Consider the following 11,344-nt stretch of genomic DNA (forward strand, 5'->3'; position numbering starts at 1 on the left):
TGATACCTAAGGACTGAAAAAATCATGGTGAAAGCTGTTGTATAAAGGTAATTGAAGTTAAGAGTATTTGCTGCTTTTGTATTTTCCTTAACAGCAGTATATATTTCTATCCCTCTAGATCAATGAACTGGTAACTCCAAGACATTTGAATATTGATTGAAACTACTCAGTTTGAGGTACAGATGAGACTGCTCAGACAATTACCAGACACTTAAATGTCAAGTTATCCAGTGTTGTCAGTCAGGTATGCACTACAATTCGGTGGACTGAGTCTAAAGCCACTCTGCCTATAGTTTATTCTGTAAGTATATTAGTACTGCTTTGGGAGGAATTTCAATCTGATTTGAATTAAAAACAAAAAAAAAACAAGCTATGTCATCAAATGTTTTATTCCTTGGTTGTTAAAACAGAATGTGACAAGTTTAAAGCATTAGGTTAATGCTGTTATGGTTCCTTTGAAACCTCTTAAGTTATCCTGAGGCTTTGCTTGCTAGTCTGAGATGTAAGATAATTTGTAAGAAATGAAGCAGAAGCTTACCTTAATGAAAAGTTCCTGTTTCTGAAAGAACATTTGAAGTAACAAAGAATGCAAAAGATAACACATGCGTTGACTCTATATCTTTCTTTCTGCTTGTATTCCTGCCTCCATTCAAATTAAAAAATAATTTGCTCTATCCACATAATTTGTTCTATCCAGACTTAGTGAGGCAGAACTTAGTGTGGTACAAAAAAACTTTTGACTGGATATTGAGAAGTAATGATCCATGTCAGTAAAAGCCACTCAATCTGTAGAACTAGCAAACTTTTTCTGTACCACAGATAAATGCTTTCTGGATATGAACTATAGTATTTTAGGGAACCATTGCATTACTTCTCAGCTGGATGAAACTGCTTAGTCAAGGACCATAGTGCGATAGAAAACAGTGTGGATGGACAAGCAACAGGAAAAAATGGATGCAAAACTTTCTTCCTCCCCATCAACCCACATGAAACCAAACCTAAAGTCACTGCACCTAGTTATAAGAAAGTAAAAGTAAAATGGTTAAAATGAAGCCTAGAAGAGACAAGCAGGAGAAATAAGATATAGTCAAACTTTAACAAGAAACCCATTAGCGATGCTTCTACAAATGTCATACTTTAAATAATACAGGTTGTTACTTCAGACTGATATTAGTAAGCATACATCCCTTCATAAAGTTAGTGCATTGAACCCAATCTTTTACTGGATTAGACTTAGTCTGCGCAAAACTACTACAGCCCAGTAACAGGAAAATGTTGTGACTTGTTATAAATGCCTTAGAGTAACATTGAAATAGCTGTGTTTTTTTTTCCTCTGTTTTTTTTTTGGTTAAGTACTTCTATATTAATATACTTTCAATGACTTCTTTTTGAACTGTTTTAAGTTTTTTCTAAGTTAAAGTTTTTTTGCATGCCCACTGAAACCAACAGAGCTATGCAAGCCTGCCCTTGGAGAAAACATGGTCTGCAGTCCCACTCTGTGGGAGTGTTGCGTGATCACAGACTGGGAAAGTCTGGAGTGGAAGAATTCCTGCATTAGTAATAGGTTGTGGGTATCTTCTGTGTTCATATATCATGTTCTTCTCAGAAATAGTCACCTTCACAGAAAACATATTGCAATGTTCAGTACACTCAGCCATTAAAACACTTGTTAATTCCTAAGTTGAAACAAATTTGAAGATGATCAAATCGTTAAGGGCAAATTTTCTGTTGCTGCTTTCTTCCAGCACACATACTGTTAGAAATTGTGAAGATGTGTTCTTAAGAATGCCCCTCTCCTCCTGTCTTGTGTTCAGCTGTTAAGTTCCACCAAGTATGAATTGTCTTTGCATTTATTTAAAGCAGCTGGATGAAGTGGGTCCTCTCATGACTTTTGCAGTCCTTTCCTCTACAGTGCTCTTGCTCCACACTAGCATGATGCTTCCTAAAGTAGAAGAATCCTCCCTAACTGTACGGTGCCTGTGAGCATAATGCAGATTTAAAAAAAATAAAAATTGCAGGCTGTATCATTGGAGTAGTTTCACAGATTTTAGCTTTATACTGCTGCCAAGAGCTGTCCTTGGTCTCTTCCTGGCACAACTGCTTGTATGTTTGTGCTGCAAAGTGTTTGAGATGGAAGAAATCCTGCAAAAAATAGTTCATTCTAATCCGAATCATTAGCCCGATCCATTTTGCTGTGGGTGTACAATGGGAACAAGGCTGTATCCTGTAGTCTTGTGTTGGTTTACACCTATGAGCAATTTGGTCTTTGTGAGGTGTGAGATGATAGTGAATTATTTGGTGTGTTCCTGTGCTCATTAGTTCAAACAACAGGCAAGTTTAAGAAAGTGAATGGTTATTGGAGAATTGTAGCTTACATAGAAGGATGTTGATACAAACCTCCTTGTAAGTATGGAAAGAAATCTCCACAATTTCTTTGGTTCAGGGGTGGATTCCACCTATCGATAACTATGGGAAAACAACTGTTGTGATCGCACATCTGTTACAATTGTGCAATACAGGCTAAGTTTTTTTTTTCCAGGCAAAGGAAGCTCTCAGGATACACGTTTTATTAAGCAGTGTTATAGGGTGATATTAACATTATTTTAATTGAAATTTCCAATAAATATACATTTCTAATCAATAAGATAGCTGGTTGTCTGCCCTTAGATGGAGATCCTAATAACTTTGACAAGGAACATAAATCTTTGCTGTGGAATCTGATTACTAACGGCAGGATATTTCCCCAGACGCTCTTAAGTATAGAGGAAAAGATAATTAGGAATTCAAGTATGTCTATCTGTACTTTAGGGGGGAATATATTATATGAAATAAGAAAAAAAAAATTAACTTTTAAAAATTGTCTGCTTCCATTGAAATTTTGTATTAAGTTTGCTGAAGAACACAGATGTGGCCTTTTCAGTTAATGCAGGTGGATATAGCAGCAGCCTGATGTGGTAAGCTGATATGATGAGAAATTCAGAAATCTGAAATGAATTAATTTTCACTAATGGATCCTGTTATTGCCTGAACTTCATAAGCCAATTGCTCTTCGTATCTGATTCAATCAGTGACGTATTTTCTTTGGAAGCAGTACTGGTTCGTTTTCTTGAAATGATACAAAGAAGAGAAATGAATAAACTGTAAATTAATTTGAATGTTTAGATGGGCCTACACACATTAGGAAAGTGAATGAAGTTAACCTGTAACTGGCTGTAACAGTAGTAGCTTTAAAATGTCAACTGTAATCAGGCAGCAGTTTCAATACCCTTAGGTATAATTTTGAAGTATTTCATTTCTCAGAGGTCATATGTGGTCTGATCAAGTTGATCTTTTACTCCTAATCTTCTTGCTGATAGAACAACTGTTCTCTCCTCCAATGGAAGTACTACCAACTTTTGATACCCAAGCCTCAACTCTTCCAGCAGCCTATATTTGAGACACCTCCAATTTTAAATTGCATACCAGGGCTCCTGAGCAAAAATTCTGGCCTGGGTTTACATCTTGCCTTCTTTTATTGGAAAAAGATCATTGTTTTGTATTGACTTAAATCCCATCCAGTCTTTTTGGGTGAAGAAACAGCTTATTGAAACACGGTCTCTCAATCTGTTCAGGATCTCTGAATTACTGCTTCTAATGAATTAACATATTTAAGTGAGCTCATTAAGTGAGGCCTTACATATTTTTTTCTTTACTGATTTTTTTTGGTACTTATACATGTCTACTCAAGATGAATCTTGTAATTTTGAGACATAATATGGTTGCAATAGGTTTCCAGTCCCTAAAACTTCTCATGGCACTAGTATGAAAAGTACTGGGACAAAACACACTTTTTTTCCAAGCGATTCATTTAAGTATGACAAATTTAAGTGTACAACTCCATGGTTTTTTTTATTACCTTTTTCTCTCTGAAATGCAGAGTCTATGCTGACCACCTCCTGCCACAGGTACCACTCAGTGGATTTGTGACTCTTATCCGAACATTGGAGAGTGATTTTGCTGTATCTACCTAATTTCCTACTTCTTTAGCCACAAAGTAGCCCAGGATCTGAGCCAAATATTGCATGTATGTATAAAAACTTACCTAAGTTGCAGATGTAAACTGGTCAGAAAACTGTGACTAGGCAAACAGCTGCAGAGATGGCAAGAGGGATTATGGCTGTCTCTGAAAGGGGTAGAACCAAAGCTACATAGTCCTCCCATTCTTAGGAAAATGGAACTGGATGAGATGGGCAGTGAGCAATTCTTTTCTGAGATACACGGACACCAGTGCTAGATTTGGTTCAACAGGGCTTAGTAATTTAAATGTATCCTTGTATGTGTGTTTTACGTCTGTCTGTGCATCTGTTAATACCCTGCTTTCAGGTAAAATTCTCTCATTGAAACACATCTATCAGCATGGCGGCTCAAAATAGTTTTTCAGTTGCTTATGTCAGCAAATACCAAGTAAATGCTACCTGAAATCAAACTTGCCTACAAAAGTGCATAAGTAGCCCCCCTACCACCACATAAATCTGGTGAAGAGCTAGTATCATGCAGATGCGACTCATGTAACATCATAGCAGCAAAGGACTTGTGCTGACATTGCAGCCTAAACACAGGGGCTGCTGCCCTGGGAACACTGATTTCCTGCTACTTAGGACAGCTGCCTGTGCTGGTGGTGGCAGTCACCTCACCAGTCGTTGCAGGTGTCTAAAGCCTGTCTAATAAATGCTTCCTCTGTTAGGCAGAAGAGGAGTCTGTGGGCTGTATAGCCATGCTGCCAGTTCAGGTGGAAAATATAGGGCAAGCCAGAAGAATATAGGTTGTCTCCTGTTTAATACCAACCTACCATAGTCATGCTAACAATTTATCTCGCTATGAACTCTATTTTGGCACACTTTCCATTGTTAAAGTGTTCCAACCACTCGGGATAGAACTCTTCTATTTTGAAAATACTTGACATTATTTGTTTTGAAAGGCTGACAAGCTTTTAAAGAAAAATTCAAGTTTTAACAATAGCAATTTTATCCCACGCTACTTTTCATTTTGTTTAGCAGGAAGCCTTGAAGAGCCCCTCCTTTGTTATTGGAATATAGTTATTGAAGTTAAGGCTTTTTTTTTTTTCTGTCCTGCTCAGGGAACCAGCATATTGCTAAAATCAACTATCATAAATATTGGGAATTGCCATACCTGTGCAAACATCTGACCTGTTTTTGCTGATGGCTCTGAATACAAGAGATAAATTTTTGTAGAATTAGGCAGTAGCAATTTTCTTTCCTATTATAGAGCAGTTTACAACAGAACTAGTCAAACCATAGAAAAGTCTGTTTAATTTCTGCCGAGTGTCCCAGAAAGTTAACTTCATTGCCTTAACAGAAGATGTAGTTGAAGTGTGTGACCCATGTGACTTCAGCAGGCTTGAAATCTCATAGTTGTGTATTTCTGAAATGTACAGAAGGAAACAAGGAACTGTGTAACAATTACATGATTATCGCAATCTAAGCTGGAGATACTGTGAAGGATTTAATTATGAGAATGAGTGTGCAGATTTTAGGAATCAAGTGCTTCTTTGGGGAAGAGTGTCTAAACCAACATCTTCGCTTTTAGTGGCACAAATGAAACAAAGTTTGGGTGATTTTCATCTGGTAACTTAAAGCTCATTTTGGAGAATGATTGTTCTGTCAAAAAATTTGCATCTGATGAAAATACACTCTACAGCTTGAACATTTGACCATCATCTTCACAATGAATTGACAGAGAACAAATGCCAGGCTGAGGATGAATGATACGTTTATTTCACAAATCATGTGTGAGCAGTGAACAGACTGAACCAAACCATTTGCAGACAACCAACAAGCAAATAATATAATGAATATGTACTCTACAATTTCTTTTGAATACTTTTCCTTCGTCTGTGTACACAAATAGAAATGCATTTCATCTTCACAACTAAAGCAGTCATCTTCTTGGATATTTGATAGATTTGTAACATTTGTGAGCTCAAAATTTGTGCAGCCGGTAGATAATTTAAAAGGTTCCTAACGTTTTTAGACAAATTCAGAAGCACAAGCAACTTGAAAATAAATCCCCAGAGGTGTTTTGTCTGTTTCAGATTAGATTTTCAGAAAAAACTCTTTCCAAATTTGAGAAGGTGTGATTTAGAGCAAACAGACCAGTATGTGCTGTTAATCTATGCTAATGAAAGCCGTCAGAAGATAAAAAGGAGATGTTACTGAACTCAGTATTGCACGTAGTAGCGTGCACACATTGTCAGTGTAACTCTTACACAATGATTACGGACTACATGCCAAACCATGCCTAACACAAGCTATCACAACTGTGGCAGCAGTCCAACACATCTTAGCCATATGTCATGAAAATAGATGGGTACTTGCTAAGGTGACAGCTGAAGAAAAGCGCTTCTTATTAACTTCATTTAAAATACAGTATTTAATCATACTTTGTTGTTGTTGGAAGTGGATAAAGAATTTACCTTTTTTTTTCCAGGCCTAAGGTGCATGAGTTATGGCGGTAGTTTGATGCAGAGATTACTTGGTGGAATCTTATAATCTGCCTATTGAAAGCAGTTAGTGTAGATGATCGGAATCTTTCTTTTATTATTTCACTTGCTTCTGTCGTAAACTCATTTTTGTTTTCTTTGAAATTTAAATGAATGCACGCGGAGATAAAATTGCTTAAAAAATTCCGAAGATGCCAGTTTCCCTAATAATGCTATGAGACAACATTTGTTACTGATCAACTCCTTTAAGTTTTGGAGTATTGTAATCCTGGTATTATCTTGCTTATCAAGCTTTTATTCTGTCTATTTAAAGGCTGAGGAAGTGCTCCTACAAAAACATTGTTCAGATGAAGTGAAGGCTTAATACTGTTATCCTCGCTAAAACCATCAGAAGACAAAAAAATAAGAAAAAATCCTCAGATTTTCGTAGTCTCTGCTGAATGGAAGGGTGCTGGGAGTCTCTCCCACTTGTGCAAACCTGGGCAAGATGCTTTTTTAAGGCAAAGGTGTGATGCTTTAGGAGGAGAATAGGAAAAAGCAAGTGTACCAAATACTGTGTTTCATATAGGGCAACAGTTCTCATTCCAGGTGCCATGGACAGAGCCCAGCAGGTAACAACCTCTTCTCTTCATACTTCTTTTGCATTGGATTATGTTTTGTACCATCTCACTAAGCGAAAGGGAAACCTGAAGGAAGAGCACTTCTGAAGTAATTGCCTAAAAGAAGTAAAAATCTTTTAAATAAGTGACTTTGGTCTCTAGATCTAGCAAACTTACACTAGTATAAGCCTTAAATTCACACCAGCAGTTTACATGCAAAAAATGAATTGAAAGGAGTTGGAATCTTTGAAATATATTTGACCTTGGATAGAAGCAGCTTTTTCTCATACTCCACCAGGAGCAGGAACCAGCTGTCCTAATCAGCAAAATGGTGGGTAGAGTAAAATTGCTACCATTCCTTGTAGCTTGGAAATATATATCATTTTGGCAGTGAGTTGAACAAAAGCTTCAGTTATATTTTGTAGCAGTATATGGCTCCCCTGTGGAGCTAAGACCAGAAAGTACCAAGATAACATCATCAGCTGTTCGACATCAGCAATAAATTTCACACACAGTTGATTTTGCTTCTCTTTAGCTCCGCTGTGTTTCTTATTGAATAAAGTGTTTGGGATTCTTTACTAAAATAAACCAAAGACTTTGTTCAAGAACAGGTTAAAATTTTCCCTTTCACTTCCTCAGGATTGCAGCCTCATAGCTTCCAGTATTAGTAGTAAGCATGTCTACAAGCTACAATTCAGTCTGATGGATAAAGCAGATTTTTGTTAGCCTTTTCATATGCTTAATTAGAAGTGTTTTTTGTTTGTTTTTTGAACTGTACTTAATCTGAGAAGTGTTATCTAATACAGCTATATACACTCCAGAACATAAATGCAAAGGCTTTTTCCAGCCAGTATATTGCCAAAACCCCATTTCCTTAGGAGTTCAGTCCTGCTGAAGAGACTGTGAATTCATAAATTCTTTTGAGGTTACAGGGAGGCTAGAAGGGAGAGGAAGCAAGTTTATATTGATCTAAAATTGAAGGTAAAGACCTCTATTATTTCCTAGCTTACAGAATTTCACAATAACTGTGAAGTCCATAGCTGTGAAGACCAGAGCAAGAGAAGTGGACGTGTTATCATTAGGCTGTTGTGATCCCTGAGACAGAGAGCAGCTATTCTAGAAGGGGACAGAGCAGCTGAATTACATATTTTTGGTAAGTTGAAGAAAGAACACATGCAAAGCACGTGCAGTTCAGGATTGCAGTTCATTCTTTTACTGGGGGCAAGAAATGGCAGAAGACCTTGGTCAAGCAGTATTGGGTTATGTGGGAACATAACTGCAAGAGGCTGATTTCATGGAGCTGTGAGTAGATAGATGTCTACCTAAGTGATACAAACAGACACCTGGAAACTTGAACTGAACATATCATCGCCCAAAGTCTGGTACAAGTCTTCTGGTTGGTTGCCATCTCTCTATTGTTGCAATCCTGTAGCTACACCACCTGACTACAGTATTGGAGGTATTTTGACTTGCTTCTTTAGGAGCAAGATAATAGCACCAGTTTGACAGCAATGACAAAGGGGAAAGAGAAAAGTACCTCCAGACTTAAAATCAGTACTGAGTGTATTCTGATACTTTCTTTATTATTTTCTCCCTGCTTTTGATATCTGTGTTTCTCCCGGTGTTGGCTGATAGTTGAAGCATGATGCCAGTGAGAGTACTCCAAGAGAGGATCATAAAAGTCGTCTGTTTGAGGAAACCTGAAGTCTTGCAAAACGGGAGAAGTTTGCATCAAAAATCCTGTTTATGTTCCCTCTTCCTTCAGGTTATTTGAAAAGTAGCAGGAAGATCTATGACCCAGCTTCCCCCTACTTGTTATTAGATGATTTATGTTGCTCCAATTTCTATAAACCAGGAAAAGCCATCCTTCTACTGATGCTCAAGTCAGAAAAACAGTTAAAATCACAGAAGGACTATGCAATCCAGACCAAAAATGGGGGTCTGAGACAACAGATAACCAGACGCAACTGAAAGGACAGGGTAAGGACACAGTGATATTAGGTATTTTCTCCCTGCTTCCAGCTACCTGCAACTCAGGGAATGTGCAGGCTGAACAGTCACTTTTGTGTTCAATGCACTTCGTTATAGATGTTTTTTTTTTTTTTTCCTCTGATTTCAATGAATAATTTCATGGATTTCATGTTAATTTTTGGCATCTCCGATGTCTGCCGCCAGACCGACAGCTCAGCTGCATGGAGTGTGAAGAAGCACATTCTTCTGTTTGTTTTCAGTTTGCCAAGCGCTCATGTCGTGTGGAGCTCTTTCTTTGTTGTACTAGGAGGTGCCAAGTGTCGTTCTTTCTTCTCCTCCTTTTCAGTCCTGCTGCTCCTTCAAACCGTTGAGGAGTTCTCTTGCCTTTTGCAGTGGGTTTCCGTGGCAACGTTTAGGTAGCGGGGGGCCATCGGGGTGGGTTCTGCGAGAAGAATCCAGAAGCTGCCCCATGTTAGGGAAGGGCCTTGCCGCTGGCCAGAGCTGGGCCAATAAGCGATGTTGTTTGCGCCTCTGTGAGAGCAGACCGAAGAAAGGCAAAACAAAAAACCTGCTGCGGAACAGCAGCTGGGAGAGAGAGAGGAGTGAGAAACAGCCTTGCAGACGCCAAGGTCAGTGAAGAAGGAGGGGGAGAGGTGCTCCAGGCGCCGGAGCAGAAGTCCCCTGCGGCCTGTGGTGAGGCCCGTGGAGAAGCAGGCTGTCCCCCTGCTGCCCGTGGCGTACCGCGGTGGAGCGGGGTTCCACGCTGCAGAGCACGGTGGAGCAGGGGCAGAGAGTGACCGAGAAGGAGCCAAAGTGCTCCAGACTGACCGCAGCCCCCATTGCCCCGTTCCCCTGCGCCGCTGGGGGGGAGGAGGTGGGAGGGGGCGGATGGGGGGGAAAAATCTTTCTCTCTCCCTACTCTGAGTCTGTTTTGCCCATCACGAGAACTGTTGAGTGATCTCCCCGTCCTTATCTGAGCCCTTGAGCCCTCTGCATCGTATTTTCTCCCCCTTTCCCTTTGAGGAGGGGGAGTGAGAGAGCGGCCGTGGTGGAACTCGGCTGCCCACCCGAGTCAAACCAGCACACCATAACACCTCAGCTAAATTCCCTTTGGTGCATCTGAAGCCCTTTCTTCCTTGTGCTGAATATATGGCCTGGGGAGAAGTTTGTTCACTTCTTCTTTGCAGCATCCTTCTCCACATCTTGGTTCTGCCTTCTCTTGACATTAAAGAGTTCGTCCCTCAAGCCAACGGTTAACCTTTCCTTAGAGAGCATGTTTTCTAAAAGTCTGATCCCAAGAAGGATCCTTCTTGGCATCAGACTGACTGGGTTCTTTGGATGCTTTCTGCTTGGTGGGTGTGTTCCTAGAAATATAATCCTCAGCAATAGACACAGTTTCAGTGGAAAATGTAAGAGTAGACCCCCCGCTCCGGGTGGAGCAGTTTTCCGTCAGCCGTTCCCTCTCTCCTTCTTCAAGCTGCTGATGGGAGCACGAGGTGGGAGGGTGTCGAAGGCTTTCTGGAGGCGATACGTGGGTGTCTTCCCTGAGCAAGGTGTTCCGCTGGCAGAGAAGGAAATGGCTTTGTTGTTTGTTTCTCACCATCTGCACTTTGTTGCAGTTTTGGTTGGGATTGCCTAACTCCACGTAACCTATTGGATTCTTTCCTTGAGTATTTTTGCAGGAGTGGAAATGTAACTCCTTAGTTCAAACAGTGAGCTAATTCTCCTGTCATTCGCTTAATTTTCAATGTCATGTAACTTTTCATACAATTTGCTCTCACTGGAGGGCCGCAGCCGTGACCGCTCTCGTCTTAAGGCACCTCCAGCGTTAAGGAGAAGGGGAAAGACATTGGGAGTGCCTTTTGTGTCTTCCCAGTGGGACGCTGATGCTCTAAACTTTTCTTTCACGGAGTGCGACCTGAATCTCCAAAAGCAAACACCACCAACAAAACAAAAACGAAACGAGCCCCAGAGCTCTTGGTTTTCTTTATCGTCTATTTAAGCTATTGGAGAAGCAACTTTGTCAGTATGATGCTTGCATGGTCTTCTAACATTTGGGTTACCGTCAAGACTGACAGTAGGAAGAGGCAGCCCTTCTAGATCTGGTTTGTATCGCTAAGAACCCCTGGTTTTGAAGATGACATCTAAGGGTGAGTTGCGTAGTGGGGCCTTGGTCCTTCCGAAGTCCACGGACACAGAAGTTTGCAGAGCGGAAGCTTTGCGGAGCTGTGCAGACACTGAAGATGCAGTTCCGCAAGAAGCCGAAGCCAAAGCT

This window comes from Cygnus olor, chromosome 3 (genome assembly GCF_009769625.2).
Source record: "Cygnus olor isolate bCygOlo1 chromosome 3, bCygOlo1.pri.v2, whole genome shotgun sequence".
NCBI classification, from domain to species: domain Eukaryota; kingdom Metazoa; phylum Chordata; class Aves; order Anseriformes; family Anatidae; genus Cygnus; species Cygnus olor.